This window comes from Chaetura pelagica, unplaced genomic scaffold (assembly GCF_000747805.2).
Source record: "Chaetura pelagica isolate M959 unplaced genomic scaffold, ChaPel_1.0 scaffold559, whole genome shotgun sequence".
Classification (NCBI taxonomy): Eukaryota; Metazoa; Chordata; class Aves; order Apodiformes; family Apodidae; genus Chaetura; species Chaetura pelagica.
In genome coordinates this window covers 987,116-1,007,585 of record NW_009970722.1, presented here as the reverse complement: position 1 = coordinate 1,007,585, position 20,470 = coordinate 987,116, and the positions used below count along the sequence as shown (strand labels likewise).

At 38.7% G+C, this 20,470-nt stretch overlaps 1 protein-coding gene across 1 annotated transcript in view; it reads left to right on the top strand.

The window, feature by feature from the left end:
* TNPO1 (transportin 1) overlaps nt 1–20,470 on the top strand; it is a 107,921-nt gene that overhangs the window by 534 nt on the left and 86,917 nt on the right. The gene's annotated exons all lie outside the window — the stretch shown is intronic.

Genomic DNA, 20,470 nt, shown 5'->3' with positions numbered 1-20,470 from the left:
TTTACATTTTCTAAGATTGCTATAAGGTTTAAGGATGTTTTATATTTAGGATTTTTATGCATGTATTTTTTTTATTATTATTATTTAGGACTGTTATATCTAGCCAATTTAATTATGCATAGGGAGGGGGGAATTGTAGCCAGGGTCTGGCGGCCGGAAGATCTCGCGCTGTACGGAAAGACAGGGCTCCACCCCCACCCCCCCCCGGGGATGTCACGGACGGATGTGACGTCACTCAGGCTATATAATACCAAGCCGCATGTTAATAAGGGCCATTTTGCTTTCCACCACGTTGGTGCTTGTGTGCATGTGGCCCGAGCGACCAGGGGTTGGTCGCCGTGCTGTACTGAACCAGGTCGCCCTTGCCTGCCAGAAGGCAACAAATATCAAATTATTTCTGTTGTTTTGGGGTGGTTTTTCATGCCACATATGTCACTTATTTATTACACCATCCCAGAGATAAACTTCAGCTTTGAAGTAACTTTCTAATGCACTGAAGTTTTTTTCAAAGTACATTTGAACATTCCATTTTCTATTCAGCTCCATCTCAAATTGCATTTGATCTTCTCCACATTCAACATGGAGCTGTCAAAGATGCTGGTGTAGCTGATTCCTTTATTTTTTCTCCACATTTCTGTCTCTGTCCATGCTGCCTTCTTGCCTTCTTTGTATTTAGGTCTTTTCCAGACACCTAATTCATTTGTGATCTCACAGACACCTTAATCAGCTATCTTCACCTCCCACATGTTTAAGATGAAGAAAGTGAAAAGAAAAATTGTGACGTTTTCTATGGGAGTGTCGGAACATCCTATCTTGTCTGCATTTATATTCCAAATAGTTTAGACAGATACAATGGGGTTTGGGTTTTTGCTACAGAGCAGTAACTTAATAAACATAAGTAATAATAATTGAATTAATGTCTAGTTCAGATCAGTCTAAAAATGTGTCAGTTGTATGCAGCATGCATGCTGCATTCATATATGTTGCATAAATATATGTTATTTTTATATCTTGTAAATATGTAAGGGTGTGCTTGTCATGAAACTCCCAGCTTTAAAGAGTTTATAGTGTGAGGCTTGTGGACTATTCCCTGCCCCCCTCCCCCCTTATTTCTTTATTGATATGTATAAAAATTGATGTCTTTAACACAAGTCTAACAAGGTTTTCCTGGGAAATAGGATATTCTGAGCTTGCTGAGGCAGTAGGGACTTCCTCACCCAAGTCCTTGAAGATGCTGAGAACCTCTGGGCATTCAAAGCTTGCAAATCAGAGCAACTCTCTTCAGCGAAAGGGGGCTTACCTTGGCTTTCCAGAGATCATCACCACAGCTTGTAAGTACCTGCTGGGAAGATTACTATCAATAAGTAATCCAGCCACTGAGCATATGTTTGTTGGATCTTCTGCACCTCCCTGCAGCTTTATCTCCCTGTTTTCCTACCTGCTGGCCATGGCACAAGCCCCTTGGAGCCAAGTGTTCTGCTGAAAGTGAGGAGGACCATTCCGTTGTAAGCCCTCCTGCTGCAGCAACTCCCAAAATGCAAAGGCAAGGCACCCAAAGCAGCTGCACATCAAAACCTTAAAATGCAAACTTGATGATACTGTAACTTACTTGGAAAGTTCTTTCTCCTATGGCAAGAACAGAATGTTCTATTCTGGGAGCTGGCTGTTTCCCCAAAGTGTTCTTGTTTGCTTAATGCATTTGCTGAAGGATAGGACATTATCTGCCTACACATAAAATGCAGGAGCGTTGTTATTTCTCCAATTTGCATTATTCATCCAAAACAAGAAATCTTTTCTTGTCAAGAGGAAGCTTGTTGTGCTGGCTTGCTCTGCCTATTATTAATAAACAACTGAAACACCATTATAGTACTCTAAACATAGAACAATGCATTTTATTTGTTTGAAAGCCAGAGACAAGTGAATAATTGAAAGTTAATTTTGGTAAAAAAAGACTACAATAAATTCTACAGAGTGGCAAGTTTGTTACAACAGGTTTTTACCTGCAGAAATGCAAAGGGGGAAAAAAGAAATTAAGGAAGAAAATAGAGTTCTGGCAGTGCAGAGTACTGAATCACTACTTTTCGAAAATGCCCTTTGTGAAAAAAAGCTGGGCATAAAGTGCAGAGAGGAGAAAGCCAGGATCAAGCCAGGACAGGAACAGAGGCAGGAAATGGACTGCAGAATGGGCTCTCAAGTGTTCGTTGTTGCACCCCCCTTTGCTGGACTCTAGCAGCAGCTGGATCTCCAGCAGTCCAATACATCCTATGGGACTGTGACATTTGGCACTTATGGGCTTTACATGCAAAGTATTCTTTCCACGTTTTGCAGAAATATAAATTTGGTATCCCTCAGTATGCCACAAAAACTAATTGCATAGAAGTTAAATGTATTTTAACACCATTTTACTATTCTGCTTTACCTAATACATTCAGAGCTAGAGCTTGAAGGTGTGGAAAGAAAATGCAATGATTCTCCAACATTATTAAATTGTGGCTTTGCATGCAGTTAAGAGAGTGTAGCAGGGTTTTTGTCCCCCCACTTGTATCCATTCATGTAGTGGTGCAACTTCCCCAGCACAGCTGCAAGCAATCCACAGCACAAACTTCTTGAAGTACAGGAAGAACAGGACTTTTTCCATCTATGGTGTCACTGATTTGTGCCACATTGGATAGCTCAAACTAAATCTGTGTGTTTGCCAGTTACAACCTTTGGTAGTGCTGAAATAAGATCTTTGTATAAGTGTTTTATATTTAAAGAGGTGAGAGAATTACATGAAGGATTTAGAATTATTATTTGATACTTACACATGAGTTCAGGGTAAGCTGTGTTGGCCAAGAATTTTGTTCCTGCCATGTCTTCCTTCTGTATTTCCTACAATCTGGTGTACATATGTGCTTTTGTAGTTACAGTTGTAGGAATGCGTTGCAGTGACATTATCCCTGTTCGGTTGTTGTGCCAGTTTTGCATGACACACATGACAGCAAGTTATTGGACAGAGGAACAGTCTGATTAAGCCTACTTGCACAAGCTTTCCAGTGGGAAGTCCCTTCTGTTTGGTATTAACATCTCAGTGATGTACCCTGGCTTTGACGGTAGCTGTGAATATCCATGTGCTATTACATATTTTTATTTTGGAAGGTGCTGAACTCCCAGAATAGAAGATTACTTACGACTACACTTTATTATTATTATTATTATTATTATTGTTTTTAAATCTTGGAAATATATTAAGAGTAACAGCAAAATATGTGATGCATTCATAGCAATTCTGCACAGCATGGCCAATTTAAGCAATGGCTTAAAAAGTCAAAACCCAGCTCAAGCCCATAAATCCAGGAGTTATGCCCTCATCCTAAAAACTAAATATAGACACTTCCCTTCAGCTGGCATTTAATACTTAACACTTTTTAAAGAGTATCTCTTTTTAAAGAGATGCTAAAAACTTTATTTTTTGTATTATTCCTGCAGTACACACACTTTTCAATGCATTGAGCGGAACAAAGTAAACTTTCATTTTAAGACAGCAATGGAAAAGGGTACCATACAAACATGTCCCAACACATATACTGGCTGATGACCACAGTGGCAGGTCAAACTCTAAGGTGCATATTAGGTCATTACTTCTTAGAGAAAAATGAGTAAAATAAACACAAGTATGTCAGAAATCATTCCCACAGCGAAGTACAGGGAAGTTTTTCCATCTCAGCCGAGGAAAAACCTGTGTGGGGTCTGTTGCAAAAATTTATCTTTACTGTTCATGTTTTAGACAGAGATTTATTTTTCCATATAAATCTTCTATGAGTACATTTCCTTCTTGGCACCACCCTCACAGCTACACTTCCCATGTCTGTAGAAAAATGCCAGATTTCAGTGCAGAAAAGAATATTTGTCAGATTCCAACTACCATTTTAAAGTTGTGCCAGGTTGCACCAGTTCCGCTTATTGATTTTTAAAATTTGACTGTATAATAATACATCTGCCTAGGCAACAGGCAGCCTAGCTACAGCTACAATCTATGGTTAATAAGACCTGAAAACCCAGACCTGGCTAAAAATAAGAAAAACTTGGCCAGAAGCCAAATGCTGCTCTCCCTCATCACTGTGTGTCATTCAGGTACTGCTGATCTTTTGCTGTCTTTTCCAATTTTGTCAGCTTTGATGTCTCCTGTTTGTCTGACTTCCCTGCTGCCTTGATGGAGACTGTTTTCCATGTGAAATTTGTAGCTGCTTGAGCTTCAGCCTTGCCTCTGACCACAGCTCCTTCTCAAATTCTTGGAAAGGTGCAAGTTTCTCCACTTCCTTGCCAGGACTTACCTGGATTTATCTAGTGGCTTCTGAATATCTCTCTTGTTATAGCATGTCCTTTGTCATTGACCACATCTGCCTACATCTAAAGAAATGTTGTTATGCAACAGGAAGCAGGTAATTGTGCTACATCTGCCATGCTGAAAATAAAATGCTGAAAACACTCTAGTGTTTTCCCTTGTTTCTTTTTCTTACATAAACTGCCAGCTCAGCACGGCTAAAGGAGTCAGCTGCTGGAGCAGCAGATACAACGTGGAGTGAAATGTGAGTGTTGACAGGCCAGGGAATTGTCTGAACAAACAGGTTTTTTAACACACCTCCATACTATTCAAGGCAGAGTGGGACTTGAGATGCCTTTCATCACTGTGAAAGTCCTAAAACGGTAGTAGAAATAAACCTCTTGTTGCTGCAGTAGCGTTATTACCCATCACTGGCTCTTCTACTCCTTCAGACTTTTTTGGTGGGAAAGAGACTAATAGAGAGAGAAAATAAATTAACCGAGGATGGCAATTCTGGCTCCAAGTGAGCAAGCAGGCTTTCACTGTGCTATGAGCACAGACATCTATTGCAGGGTCTCTAGAATTGAATTAGCTCCCCAGAACTTTCTGAAGGCAACCTTGCATCTCAAATGAACAAGCCTCTAATTTTACCTCCTTCCTACCCTCCCTCACTCAGTTGCACCGATCCTTGTCTATTAAGCAGTGGATTCTTAAAGCTGGTTGGTATGATAAAGTACAGTGAAGATGCTTATTGCAACATTTCATTATGGTGGGTGTAACAGAATGGAGCCTTATGAATTCGGTCTTCACTGAGTGTCCAAATCTCTCTCCAAAGGAGCACAGTGCATCCATGCCACAACAACTTCTGGGATCAGAATCACATTTACCTATCAGGAATCAGAGTTGCTTGACTAATGAGACAAACAGCTAGAGCAAGGGTTCGTTTGAATTTTTCTTTCTTCCTTGGTATAGATAAGAGCTAGGCATGGTGTAAACATTCAGGGTCCTCTGGCAGACAGAAGGCTCATAAAACCAAATATGATTTATTAACAGAGTCTAAGCAAGGCAATTTAGTGATGAAAATGGAACAAAGGCTGCAAAGTATGAATCTTTCTTTCTGCTCATCTTGTATAATGTAAGCATATGTACATGAACAGGAAGAACAGTCTGGCAATCTGATATATAATCAATGTGTCATTGTTTGTTGATATCACCAGATAAGAATTTTGCTAGCCTGGGTGTGTTAGCAGAAAGGAAAATTTGGATTTATTGTTCTGGTTATTGCAAAGAGACCAGACTCCCAGATACCTGCTGTTTGAACTGGTATCTCCTTTGCTTTCACAAGCCAGACCTTTTTCTGTTCTTCAGCACTCTTGTTTGGTTTCTTTGGACGTAACAGGGAGCAGATATTTTGGGAATTCTCTTGAAGGACAATTTTCCCAATGTTTTGCTGTATATAGGCTGGCTCAGAATCGGCATCTTTAAGTTCCAAAAGACAGCAAGAAGTTAGGGCATATGTGCAGGAGGCATAAAAAGCGTGGGTGGGTATGGGACAAAATAAAATAATGTGAGGTAATTTTTTTGGTAATTAACAATACTGGTAACCTTAGTCAGCCCCTGGTGTCTCATTCTCCTGGTAAACCAAGGCTTTCTGCTGAGTGTAGGTAATTATGTACCCCTGTTTCACAGTCTGATTTCATGCTGTCTAATTTATTCCCAACCATTTCTTTTCAGATAGAACTTTGAACAGCTCAATGGTTTCTAACTTTCAAATTTTCACTATGGTTCCACTCAAAATCTCATCAGCTCATCTTTCATTGCTCCAAAGCCTCACTTAATCCTTTAGCACTGGGCCAATACAAACTTTTTAAGCAAAGTAACTGGGGAAAACAAACAAACAACACAAAACCAAACCAAACTAAACCAACAAACAAAAAACCCCAAACAAACAAAACAAAACCACAATTACTCTAAAACTGCCTTTTCATTCTTATGCTCCAGTGAAAGTTCTGCAGGTCATGGTACATTGACATTTTAATAATTAACCAGTCAATTTTGTATACAAAGTTGCTTTGGTTGCCAAATAGCTATAAAGAAGAAAAAAAAATTAATAAAAATGCACTTATTAGCATTTAGAATTTCAGCAAGCACTTCATTATGATATCAGCCCTGCACTGTTCTACCCCAAAATTAAAAGCTGGAATTGTATATCATCCTGTGTCACAAAATTACCTCAGAATACAGTAAGCTGTATCCTGTTTTTTAATTCTATTTTCCACAATATAAATTTCCTGAATATATCTAGACATTTGTTGATCTAAATACTAAGCATCTTGGATACCTGTTGGAAGAACGTTTTTGAAAAAATAGTTTAACTGCTTATCCAAGAAGCAAACCATAGAATCAGTCCATGAGATTTGATAACTCAGATATTATCACTACTAACAGGGAAACCAGCAGATAGTTTAAAAATATTCATGCATTTAGTTGTAATCTATTTATATTTAGCATTAAAATAATGTAGATTTTTTATATTAATAAAATGGTAGTTCTCTTCTTTCTTTACATTTCTGAATGTGTTAGCATGTATATAAATACAGTCTAAAAAGTTAAGTTTTGAAAAATAAGTGCCAGGCATTCTGCTCTTAAGAGCTAAAAGGTATCCAAGCAATCAGGCCAATGTGTTTGTATGTGTTGGTCTAAAATGGGTTGATCTTTAAAAAATTAATCTATTTCTTACCCTATGACCAAACATTATCTTTACCCACTCAAAAAGTAAAAGAAGCAGTGAGAAGGAAAAAAAAAAAGCCATAAAATTATGGCATTCTTCAACTGATGAAATGGGACAAGGGGCTCTTTTTTTTTTTTTTTTTTTTTTTTGTTAATTTATTACTAGTATAAATCTATTTTTTTACAGTTGGGGTGGGGAGCTGTGCCTTTATATTTATAGAAAGACTGCTTCCTTAATCATATTGTTAAAAATAGCTTCATGAATGGACATGAGTACAGAATATAACACAGTGCAGTTTAGGTTAGGGTCATCAACAGATTATCTCCAGATTATCTGGATTATGTGATTACCCCTGTGAAATGTACGTGTGCTACAAATTAAAAATTAACCAGATTTTACAAGAACTATTATTAAGTCAAGATGACAACTGTTGGCCTACGTGTATTTCAGTTATGATGCATTTTAACATTAATACAGTGTAGCATGAAAAGACTAATAAAACTCAAAATCTAAATTAATTTTAAAATATCTTGCACTGACTGTACCAATTAGTCTTGGTGTAGGGGTTTTGTTGCTGTTACCTTGTTCACTCCCAAATGAATTTCAAATATGTCTTTACCATGACCATTTCCCCCTCTTCCAGCATTCCTCCAAAAGCTTTAACAAAGCCAACTTCATTTTCACTTGGCAAGTTGGAACTTTGGTTCTTCCTGGAATATAGTACAGAAAAAGGCCCACACATTTCTGAGACTGTAGAAAATGCAGTACAATGGGTCAACTCTAGCAAAGGAGAAGTGCTCCTCTGGATTCCCTCTCATGAACCAAACTGCCCCTTCCAGAAGATCTAATGCTCTGACCAGAAGAAGCAAGTCCATTCCAAGGAATTCTCTGAGGAAATGTGACATATAAACCAGGTCTACTCAGCAGCAGCCAACTGTAAAACCCACTGAGCCTTCTGCTTCTCTTGGGAAGAAATAACCTCATGAAATTGTAGTGAAGACAGAGTCCCGTCCTGTGCACATATCTGCAAATCTATACACACAAAAGCACATATTCAAAATGAAGTCTGAAAGCTGCTTGCACTCTTCACCAGGAACACAGTCCCTGTTGTGATGCCATTGCTATTATAACTTCTTTGAGAAGGACGTGTACAGGAAAATGTAAGCAAAAAGATGGCTAGTGCTGCTCTGAATGCACACTCTAAGACCATAGCCCACTAGACAAACTCAATGAAAATGCTGACTTAGAAACAAAGAGTCAAATCTAGCTCAGTGAAATTCACATTAAAACAAGTCTGAAATCAACTGAACCACTCAGAAAAGAAAGTTGAATGAAATACAAAGTTCATCCCAATCAGCTCCAAGTGAAAAGAACTATAGTTTTCCTGCCCAAATAATGGCTGCCCATAATCTGTAGGTTGGCAAGGTTAACATAGAAACACACTAGTGGACCATGATGAAGACAATCTGAAAGTTCTTTCGTGCATGTCTAATAACTACTTGTTATTTGTAACTTATCTATGTATGATTTAGGATTTCATTATTTGTAATGCAATCTAATTACCACTTAAATATCTGCTATTGAAGATTCTTTCTATTAATTGTTGAATTGTATTAATTGCATGTGAGGCAATGTTTAGGCATGCCACGTTTAGGCAAAATAACTTTCATATCCTCAGATGTGATCATTAGGAAGTAATCTGTCAAATACAATAACTGTCAGAGCAACCTCAGAAGCCCTGGGATACACTAAGAGGGTCACAGGTGTTTCAGGATGGATCTGCTCCTGTAACACCATAGTAACAGTGGTGATGGAAATCTAAATTATTTGTCCATTATCAAGTCCAGTCAAGCCTTGAGCTGCAACTTTCTAGTTATTTAAGCTTGGAAGTGTTCTGTATATTTAATGAGCTGGGAACCTTCAATCTGCAGTGTCATAAGCTGCCCTGAGATGTTCAGGTATATACATTCAACTGTATAATCATCCTATGGCATTTTATAATGCCAGCCTGTTAGTGGATATACGCAGAATCTTTCAGGCTTGCCTCTTTGTGTATAAAAAGTCTAAGGGCCTGGCCTTTACTGGCATATTTTTTATATTTCAGCTTTTACAAGAAGGGCAGAAATAGAATATAATTGTTATAGAAAAATTTCTATCACCTCTTGCTTTGTTGTTTTCATAGTTAGGTTTTTTATTAAAAGCAAAACTATTGGTAGACTTCCTCTGTGATACTTTAATTGCAACTGTGGATTAGATTACTGATACCATTTAATGGCACCAGCTTCTATGTCTACAGGATTTATTACTCAGTTCATGTCTGCTCTTTTATGGCTTTCTTCCAAGAGATGCTTGAACACTGAGCTCTTCAAATGTCTCCCTTGTGGTGGTTCAACTGCACTGAGCTGCATAAGCAAACAGCATTGACACTCATGAAGACAGCAACTGTTACATTCCAGCATAGTCTGATTTAGTGCAGAATTTTTATAGATTTATTCTGCTGTAACCATTTTCTATCCATTACTTGATGTAAGCCATGCCTAAAAAAAACAGTTTAATGGTGTTTAAAAGACTCTGGTATTCCGCTGAAATTTTATATTGCAAATATGATAAATACCAGCACAGGTATGGTCTGTCATGTAAAGAAAAATCCAGATGTGCAGTTTTGTGGGTTTTTTTAAGTTGTGTTAACCACTTACATAAAAATGGCTACAGAAATTAATCTTCATTATAGAAACATTTTAAAGATACTTCAAGACGTAAAATCAAACACCATCTGTCAAATCATGTAAGCTTCTCTATACAGCTATCATCTACACGCTCAGTTTCAGTGATGAACTGTGGAAATCAAGTAACATTCAGTATGCCTGCTGCATGCATAAAGGTACTTGAGCAAGAAAATTTCGGTGTGGAATCAGGGACACATCATTAAATATTTATCTCTAACCTTTATGCTGGTATGTCAACAGACAGTGAGTATAAAGCAGTTTAAAGGAAGAGATCAGTATACTGCTAGCTCACTAATCAGCCACTGGCCTCTTACCCGAAACAGCACTCAAATCTCATTAAACTGCACTTAATCTAAGTAGGGGAAGAATGTACATCAGCTGCCTTCATTGAAGGACAAATGGCATACGAGTGTTAAGGCTCTTACTGCTCTCAGTGATGAAGGTGAACAACAAAAATCCAAATACAAATAGCATCTGCCAGGTGTTATATTACAATTGTTAAATAATGGACCACACTGAAAGAAGACAAGACTATGGCTGAAACCTGGTGACTGAAAAGAAAGAAGAGTCCTCAATTTTCCAGTTATAAAGTGCAGGTCTCAGAAATGATAGATTAAAGTGAGGTTGGTGCTGTCCCGAAGACTTCCTGGGTGATGCTGCCAAGTCACCCAGGTATCCATTTTCAAAATTCCTCATTTAGAGAAGCTTGATAAAAATGGGACATAGACATTATAAGCAACTAATAATATCTTGCTCTAATTCTCTCAAATAAGGCCTCAAAAACAGGTATACTCTAAGGTTAAAGGTTAATCAAGGCATTAAAGATTAATTAAGGTAAGAAAGGTTAATGGACATCAAGAAGAATCTCTGTCACTTGAGGTTCCCCACATGCAAAATGGATGCAGCTTCAGATTAACAAACACAAGTCAATAAACATTACTGGGACTGTCTTCACTGTTTCTTACCATAGCATCATGCTATTCAATCTGTGTAACCTCAATCTATATTGCCTGCCTTCCTCAGAAACATTTATTGAAAACCCAGAAAGACAGGTTTTGGTGGCTATACGTCCCTTGTAACCTCTCCTCCCTGCTGACATCATCACTGTAGAGACTAATGCACAGCAAACTGTGCACAGAGAACTTAACACAGAATCACAGAATTGTTCTGGTTAGAAAATACATTTAAGTTCTAGACCAACCATTAACCTAACTCTACCAAATCCAGTGCTGCACTGTGTCCCTAAGCACCACATCTACACATCTTTCAAACACCTCCACAGATGTAAGTCAACCACCTCATTAGGCAGCCTTTCCACTGTTTGATAACCTTTCAGTGAAGAATTTTCTTTTAATATCCAATATAAATCTCCCCTGGCACAACTTGAGGCCATTTCTTCTTGTCCTGCTGCTTGTTACCTGGGAGAAGGGACTAACCTCCACTTCACTATAGCCTCCTTTCAGGCACTTGGAAAGAGCAAGAAGGTCTCTCCTCAGTCTCCTCCAGACTAAACAACCCTGGCTCCCTCAGCCACTCCTCATAAAACTTAGTTCTCCAGACCCTTCACCAGCTTCATTGCCCTTCTCTGGACATGCTTCAGCACCTCAGCGTCTTAATGTCCATGTAGTGATGGACCCAAAACTGAACACAGTATTTGAGGTGTGGCCTAACCAGTGTTGAGTACAGGAGAAACAATACCTTAACTAGTCTTGCTGGCCATACTATTTCTGATACAAGCCTTGATGCTGTTAGTCTGCTTGGCCACCTGGGAACATTGATGGCTCATATGCAGCTTATGCTCCTCTTGGTCCACTGTGATGGTGTAACCTCTGCACTTTCTCTGTCAGCTTGTCCTAATTGAGGACAGATAGTCCTAATTTATAGAATTGCAACTAAAAGAACAACTTGCATTTGTAAAACTCATCCAGAGGAGTGAAAATATGCAAGACTGTGCCCTTGTAAGTCCATTACGTGTATGAACACCCAGGAGCATGCTACTCCATTTCTGTTTTCTTCAACACTCTTCTATGGTCAATTTAATGTATTCTGCCACAGCACAAATTTCCAAAGCACCATATGAACATTAAGGCAACATTATATTGTGCATGTCAATTACAATTAATTTGTGGATTCTGTTCTGGCAATTTACTAGTTGTGCTGAGCTATAAAACTGATGTACAACAGGTGGGGCATTATTTTGATATTACCTCAAATAATGTACTTCTGGTTAAATAATGAAGTAGATTGTGTGATGGATAATTTTAGAAAAATTACTTTTGTCACTTTGTTGCTGAGAAAAGCGCAGCAATAGCAAAAGGTATGTCTTAAATGTTGAAAAAGGTTAATTTTCTACAAAAAAGTCCCTAATAAAAACAACGCGAGAAAACTATGTTATGTGGAACTTTTCCTTGCAGCAAGAAGGCCAAAGATCTCCTGGGATGCAGCAGGAGGAGGATTGCCAGCATGTCAAGGGAGGTGGCCTTTCTCCTCTCAGCACTAATGAGGCTCAACCTGGAGAACTGTGTCCAGTTCTGGCTTGTCATCTGCAAGAGGAACATGGAGCATAATGGACAGAACCCAGTGAAGGGCCTCAAAGATGGTGAAGGGACTGGAGCACCTCTCTTATGGGGGAAGTCTGAGAGAACTGGGACTGTTCAGCCTGGAGAAGAGAATGCTTAGGGGGGATCTCACCAATGTACATAAATACCCGAAGAGAGGGAAGGTAGAAGACAGAACACCTAATCACATTTCTGGTTCATAACTTTCTATTTATGTTGTGGGTTTATTTCAGAAGAGATGCAAGACAGTAAAAAACATGGTAAATCAGTCTTGAAGAATTATATTTCTAAAAAGATAATTGGCATACTTTTAAATAAACAAAAAAGAACCACTTCTCCAACTGGACAGTAATATAAATCTTTTGTGGGAAAACACATCAGTAATTATTTATTTTTTAATTCCTAGCGAAGATGTCTGATGAACATAAATGTCATTTAAAGATGACAGGCGGGCAGAGAGGATGCTAACCTCCCTGTGCAGAGTCAGGAAACAAATGAGTTCACTAGCATGCAATATGTCTTACAGAAGAGGTGTGTTGGCTGTTCACCTCTGCTACTAGCTGCTGTCTAGGGAAATTATTTCCATACTGAAACCACTGATGATCTATGCGGTCATGATAATTGGTCATATACATATAGGGAGCAATATAAACCAGCAAAAACCAGAATGTGTCATTTCTAACTTTTATGTTAAACTGTGCAAAAAAAGGGCTGCAAGAAAAGTTAAGGGTTGGTAGAAGTCCATCAGTTCAAAAGGCTGTGGGAAAAAGTTTACACCAAGTCAGGAAACTGACAGAGTATAAGGTCTGCAAAATTATGACAAGCTCCTAAGTGCTCCAATGTCCCTTTAAGACAAAAGTAAATAAAAACTAAGCTATATATAAACTAAATACACAGTCTGAATATAAACCATGAGCACTGATAAACCATGGAGCACTTAAATAATTTATCCATGTAGAACCCCTTGGAACTAAAGATCACCTTTTAAGAACTTGGAGAAGCAAAAGAGTGTTTCACAGCCTTGAAAGAATTCAAATTAGAAGTTTAGTGAAGAAGCTTTTCAAGCTTCATTAATTTTTAAGAGAAAAAATATCTAGAATGATAAAATTTTGCACACTGTGGCTATTTGTTTTTCCTATCAACAATCAACATTAGAAAACAGCACTGGATGGAGATCATGGGAGCCTTTTATTGTAAGTCAGTGAAAGAAAGCCACAGACTGTGTATAAAAATAGATTCAGCGTATACACTTTCTCTTTGTAAATGAAAACATTATCTAATAACACAGTGCTGCTAAGATTGAAAGATATAAATAGCTGACTTTCATCCCTTATGGGGCACACTCCTTTCCTCAGCTCCCACACCTCCAAGGGAGGTGTGCCTGGTGCAGTACGAAGTACCTGTCGGAGAGCCTCTTGTGTGCCCTCTCGGAAGCAGCCTTTTCAATGCCCAGGTTTGCAGAAGCAGAAGGAAGAGGACCACCATGTCCTCCCCACTCCACCACCTTCGAGATGGAGGTGAGAACTAACAATATTCCATGCCCAAATAGATACAAAAGGAATAAAATCACCGAGTGTAGTCTCCACTCTTGCTTTTATCAGATCAGACACAATTTGATCACAAACTGTGAAATTATTGCTTTCAAACTGCAACAGTGAGTGGAAAAAAGGCTGCACAGTGAACTTTGGTAATCTTCAGGATGATTCTGGCCAGCAGCCTGAATGCCCCTGGGAATCATGAAAAAGCACATGCCAAAGCAAGAGCTCTGTTACCATTCAACCAAACTTAGTGCCTCAAATACTGTAAATTAACTTAGCTCAGTTAATGAGTATTTAGAACTGCTGGGGTTTTCAGGCTTATCTCTGATATTTCATAGAGAAATGTTTTGTCAAGAAAAGGTCAGTTAATGTGTTTCTAAACGTGCTTCCTTAGCAAGAGTGTTCACAGCTTGTACTGGAACACTTTCTAAGGATGTTTGTCCTTTGACAAATTTCCAATATTAAATCAGCTTTGAATTAATTGTTTCAACAGCAATTTTTACTGGGGAGAAAAAAAGAGTGATGGTTTTTACATTTTAGTGATGATGTCTTGCTCAAGACATGCATGAAGATTGGTAAAAATGCTTGTCACAGAAATACTGTAATCAACCAGAATTCCTTTGGAATATTTTTTCTAAGTTAAAAATACAAAACATATTTAGCATTTTACTAAATATTTAACCTCATTATTATATCTAAATGGATATTCCCATATTTAAAAGTTGGTGCTCTTGAGAAATACAGCTCTGTGGCATTTTGATCTCTATTGGGCAACAAGAGAAATACTAGCACCACATAAAATGTGGGAATGCTGCCAGTGCTTTTGACGAAGCCAGAGTTAGTTAGGGATGATGTCCTAATTTTCTATTTACTATGCAACTTTCTTGGATATCCAGACAGGAATATTACTTGGATACTGTCATATATTTTAAGATGTAATTGTGAAACACATACAATTTCTTCTTTATATCTATAACCATAGCAAAAAAATGAAAAACAGAAGAGAAAAGCAACCTAACCTTATACGTACTACGATGATGTTTCATAATATAGCCCTTACACTTCATGCAATTTACGTTTGCCATTTCATCATTTTGGCTTTCAGTATTAAGTTATTTATAAATATTACTTGCTGGAATGCAAGCAATCACTTTCTTTGTTTTTATGTCATGGTGACAGAGCACTCTGAGGCTGTACACACTAATGGATCAGTAATTGTACTTCTACTTAAGCATACAGTATAAAAGGGCACACAGAAATCACAGCTGTGTCAAACCTAGCACAAATCAAGCCAACCTGGTTACAGATGAAATTTAGTATTTTTTCATTCACTAGATGAGGCTTCACTGTCATGTCTTCAGTACAGTTGTGAGAAACAAAAATTATCATTTTGGGCAAAATACTGCAATATATATTTTTATCAGAACATTCTGGGGCACATACAAGCCTGTCCTCAGGTCTCCCTTGTATCCAGACCCTTCGAACTACTCCTGATCCCTTTTTAAAGGATCTAGTCACCACTCTAGACACCACAGACCACGCCTCCTTTGTGCATGGGACTTCCACCTATCACACTAACCAATAATAACCTCTGCAGTTTCTAGGCCAGCATTTCTGCAAGTCTTTTTTAGCCAAAGACGATCTTTGAAAAACTAGCAGTATTCCAGAGTGGTTGTTCAGCCTCTGATACCCATCACCGCCTCTCCTTTGTTCTGACAGCTGACCTGCTGGTACCAGCAGAATTCTGACTCAAGCAGACTCACAAGGCAGGCAGGACCTGCCTCAGTTCCCCAGCACACCAGTCCCAGGAACAACATGCAACAACACCCAGGCTGCTTCTTCATGGCCAAGACAGCTTCAACAGGTAGACTCCACACCTTACCATTTGGAAAGTGATGCTTTAGGATACAGCAACTTATAAAAACTTAAATCAAGCAGCAGCAAAGTAAGTTATACAACACTTTATTCTAACAGCAAGCTAGGTGAATTAAAAGGAAGAAGAGAAAGCTGACAATCCTTCTTCCCTTCGAGTCCTTTGTATTCCCAACTCCACTGCCCACATACCTTGGATATCTACCTCAAATCCTTACTACCATTCTCTCTCTCTTTTTATCTTTCTCTTTCTCCTGGTACCTTGTCTTTCTCTACACAGAGAATCTAGTTCTTCTCTGTGAAGCTTTCTCATCTTTCTCAAGCTAACCAACCCCCAACCTCTCCAGTGCCACTATGTGGAAGACAGCCCACATACAGATTTTCAGTTGGTTAATGTAGTCATCAGCACCACTCTTGAAAAGAGAAACAGGGACTTTCAGTTCTCCTTTCTTGCTGTTACCTTTATTCACTGTAAAGACAGAAGAGGTGTATGCCTGTGCCTCTATTCCACTCTTTGTAAGTTTTGTCATCCCCACATAATAAATCTTTGCCCCGGAGGCATTTAGATCTTTTCTGCTGGATCTTCTACCGTCATTTTTCAACTCACAGGAAAGGAATTGAAAACGTCTGTAGAATGCAGTGCTAGTGGCAACAGGTGACATTCTCATCACAGCTTATTCAACTCCTCAGATGCTCCAAAGATTTCTTCTGTTTGTAACTTCCTACTGTTTCCAGATGGACAACCAGTAGCTTTATAAAACAGGAATGAAACAAAGATCCAGTGTCCTATTGAAAAAACTTGGTTGACCAACCAAGAACTATGTGAAGATGATCGAAAATGTTCACAAAAAGATTTCTGATAAAAATGGTACTTGAACAGATTATGAATTTGTTTATTATGTTGCAACTGCCACCAGCCTTGGTTTGCCTGCTAATGGCCTGCTTCACACGTTTTCCCTATTAAATTACTTAACAAACCTGCTTTTAACCTTTCTAACCTTTAGCCTGGCAAGAGAAACTATATCCTTAAGCATATACTTAGTTTGCTTTTATTTAGACACATTATAATCAATACACTTCCACCTTTACTACAGAGCATTTATATTTTCAATTTCACTTGAAATGTACTTGACGTCCTATGACTAATCTGAGAGAAACGGCTGGTGTAGACTGCTTCAGGCACTAACAGCTTTAGCTGCTGCTGCTAAGTTTATTTTCAGTTGTGAGTCAAATTTACCTTCAATTGTGAATCAAAACCTTTAGGAAGGTAGCTTATTCCTTTGTATTGATATGAAATAGAAACTACCTTTAGACAGATCTCAACAGCTAACACTAAACACCATCCTGCCTGTATGTAGTTGGAAAAGTATTTTTAGGTTAGAAAAATGTGGATCAAATTCTCACAAGCAGTGACCCAAATATAAAAAGTTGATCTATCACTTCTGTTATCAGCGAGTTCTTTCAGTCTCCATCTTAACTGAGACACTGAATGAATCTTCTTCAATCTGTCCATCTGCTTTATTCTTATTATTGCTTCAAAACCAGTGTATTTTAATGCAAATACTCACATTTGCACCTCGTTCTCCCTTATTGGACAATTTCTGTCAGATTTCTCCTTTTTTTTTTTTTTTTAATTCCAGTTATTTATTGTCTAGGGAACACAATAACTCAAGTATTCTGACAAATCCATCAACATTTTAAAAAATATAAACATCCCAGCTCACAAACAATGGAGAATCACAATTTTGGTTTTCCCCTGGCTAGAAGAGTAATATTAACATTTAAATATGACCCATGACCATCTAAGTTGATATCCCACCGACATAAACTGGACAGGGACACATCTTTGACCTATTGTTTTGAAATTTTCAAACTCAAACAAATGTCACAACACATCTACATTAATTTAAAAGGTTTTATTCAGTCATAAATTTACACTTACTTACAAAAGGAAGACAGAAAATTGGAGCAATCACAGGACACATTTACACCATCCATAGAACACCCCAGGTTTTATCCTATTGTTCTGTTCAACAAAACAAGAATTCAGCTAAGGGATTCTTTGAAACCTAGAGAACAAATTTGCATCAGAACGGCATAGCTTCCCTTATGACTAAGGAAACTGCTCTTGCATCCAGATGACTTACCTCTACTGCTTGATCCTGCCAAGTAAAATCACATGCTAAAATGGCAATTGATTAGGATAACAAAAGATAGTAAAAATAACTAAATCTTCTCCAGAAAAAAAAATAGTCTACAGTCACACAGACAGAATTGCAGCCTCCAATTAAAAGAAAAATTAAATTTATGTCTGTATATTGCACCACCTAGTGCAATGTACATCTGATTAAGCTGGTTCCAAATAAGTTCAGGAATTGTCTAGAACAGAACTTTGGCTTTCTCTGGCAAACTTATTCTGCTGACAAAATACATAAATTAGCTCATGGTTTGTTATGTGCTGTCATGGCTAGTTTGTGTTTAGTACCCAGGTAATTCATGATGACAACAGACCACAGTGCCTGTTGCATCATGCCTGAAGGTGTGTTTTAAAGTAGAGTCTAGCTAACTGAAAATGCATTGCTTGCTTATAAAATTTCATTAGAACAGAGAAATCTTAGGAAAGTTGTCAACAAGTTAGTACTCTGTATTTACCTTAAATGTGGTTAAAGTCAGGGAAAGGTAACTCCTCATCTTTCATTCTTCCATTCCTTGTTCTCTAGCCAGTGAAAGACAGCAATCATTTTCATTGTGTGTAGTCACACAAAAGGCTGTTCTACAATTGAAGAGTGTGAAATACAAAGCCAACGTGGCCACACCGGCTTCCCTGTCACTTTTAGTAGGAATACCCAAGTAGCTGATTATGCCACTTTTGCAGCATTCTTATATTATGAACTGGTTTAAAATACATATAGTAGGAATCAGAACATGCACCATAACTTGAGTATTTTTAGTTCCCTGCCATACCCACTAAACCTTCTATGTTACCATGAGGTCCTTCCCACATCTTTGGACTGACAGCAAGGCCAAAAACTCTATTTTAAGTCTTGTTTTAAGTTACATATGTGGGACAGACTAGCCAGTATGTTAGTACTGATTAACTGGTAGGATATCAAACATGCAGAAATTCAGCCTTGCTTCTACCCCTTCCAACATCTCCTTGTTAGTACAGTCCACCTCCTCTACCTGGCTTCCTGCTGTTTGTCACAAGACTTGAACTTTGTTACCTTTTGAGGACAATTTGACTGCACCTGCCCATCAGGTTGAACAGTTAGGAATAGGATAGCAGATGACTGGGCATCCATGCAGATACAGGAACTGCACAGCATTGTGTCAGGAGTAAGGCAGGCCTGGATTGAACTGATGCCATAGGAAATCCAAGCAGGTATGTTTTGTGAATGAACTAGACAAGCATGAAAGCTATGGTGTGCTGGATTTGAGGCACCTGCTGGATTTGCAGTGTCTATTTAGATGTTCCATCCTGGGTTTTGTGCATTAAATACAAGAACTGAAAAAGGTAAGTAGACTGATTTTGCTTACGTAAATGTACACCTTGTAAAGGTTTGCCACATATTACTATATAAAGCATATAGCTTATGTTGTACAAATATATTGTAAATACACTTTTATTGCTGTACTATTTAACCTCTTTTCATTGGAAAATCTTCTGTTTCTTTCAATATGACATGATATTATATGATACGATAACAATTTTAACAGTTTATACCAGCAGCTCTTACTCTGACTGTCGTTTCACGTTTTCAGTATGAGACTCAAGACTATGGCTCTTAGGTCCTTTTTCTCAACCACAGCAAGTGCAACAAACACATTTGCATCCTAGCACTTTGGCATCTTGCCTGCTGTAGCTGTGGCTGGCATGTAAATCCCCAAAGCTGTAGGTAAGCTATAGGATTTACACCTCTGTACTGAGGAAGACAGAACTGGAAGACTTAGTCCCACGTACTTTAATGCTAGCTGAGAGGTTGGGTTGTATTGTGAGATTGTGGATGTACAGTGATTGTTGCACGTAGAAGTGTTAAGCTGTCAGTGTAGTGTAACTAAATGCAGTGTCTAACTACGATGCAACTGTCTCTGAAGACTATGCAGTAAAACAACACTTCAGAAATATAACAGCTCTTAATAGGGACTGTGTGGGTAGGGCTTTTATAGGAAGAAGCAGTCTTTTGAGTGTGCACATACAGATCTTTTGGCACAAGGAGATGTAGACATAGTGTTAGTACTTGCAAGATCACCAGCCAGACATGAAAACAATCAAATTTGTGTAAGTGTTGCAGCAATAGATGATGGACTCGTTACAGGTATAAACTTCCAGTGCTCGGCCCAGTTGTTTTTTTAAGTTCTCTGCTGTAACAATGATTAGAGAATGACTTTTAAATGATACAAAAAATAAGTTTTATAAAAGCGGAAGTAACCCGACCAAGTGCAAGAGCTGATGTAACACAGCAACACGAACCACGCCGACTCAGACACGTGGCTACAAAACCTGCTCCCTTTACACAAGACACTGCCGAGGCACCGCGGTTCTTGTGACATGTGTTCGGGCGGCAGGCCCGGGCAGGGAGCAGGAGCCCCGCACTGCCTGTGGCTCCCGGGGATACCTACTGCGGAGGAAGGAGGGCCGCTCCCTGTGGGTGATGCCGGACTGAGCCTCCCAGAGATGGCGGGGAGTCGGGAGAACGTGTCCGTCTCAGCCGGGAAAGCCCCCCCGCGCCCCCAGGGGCACC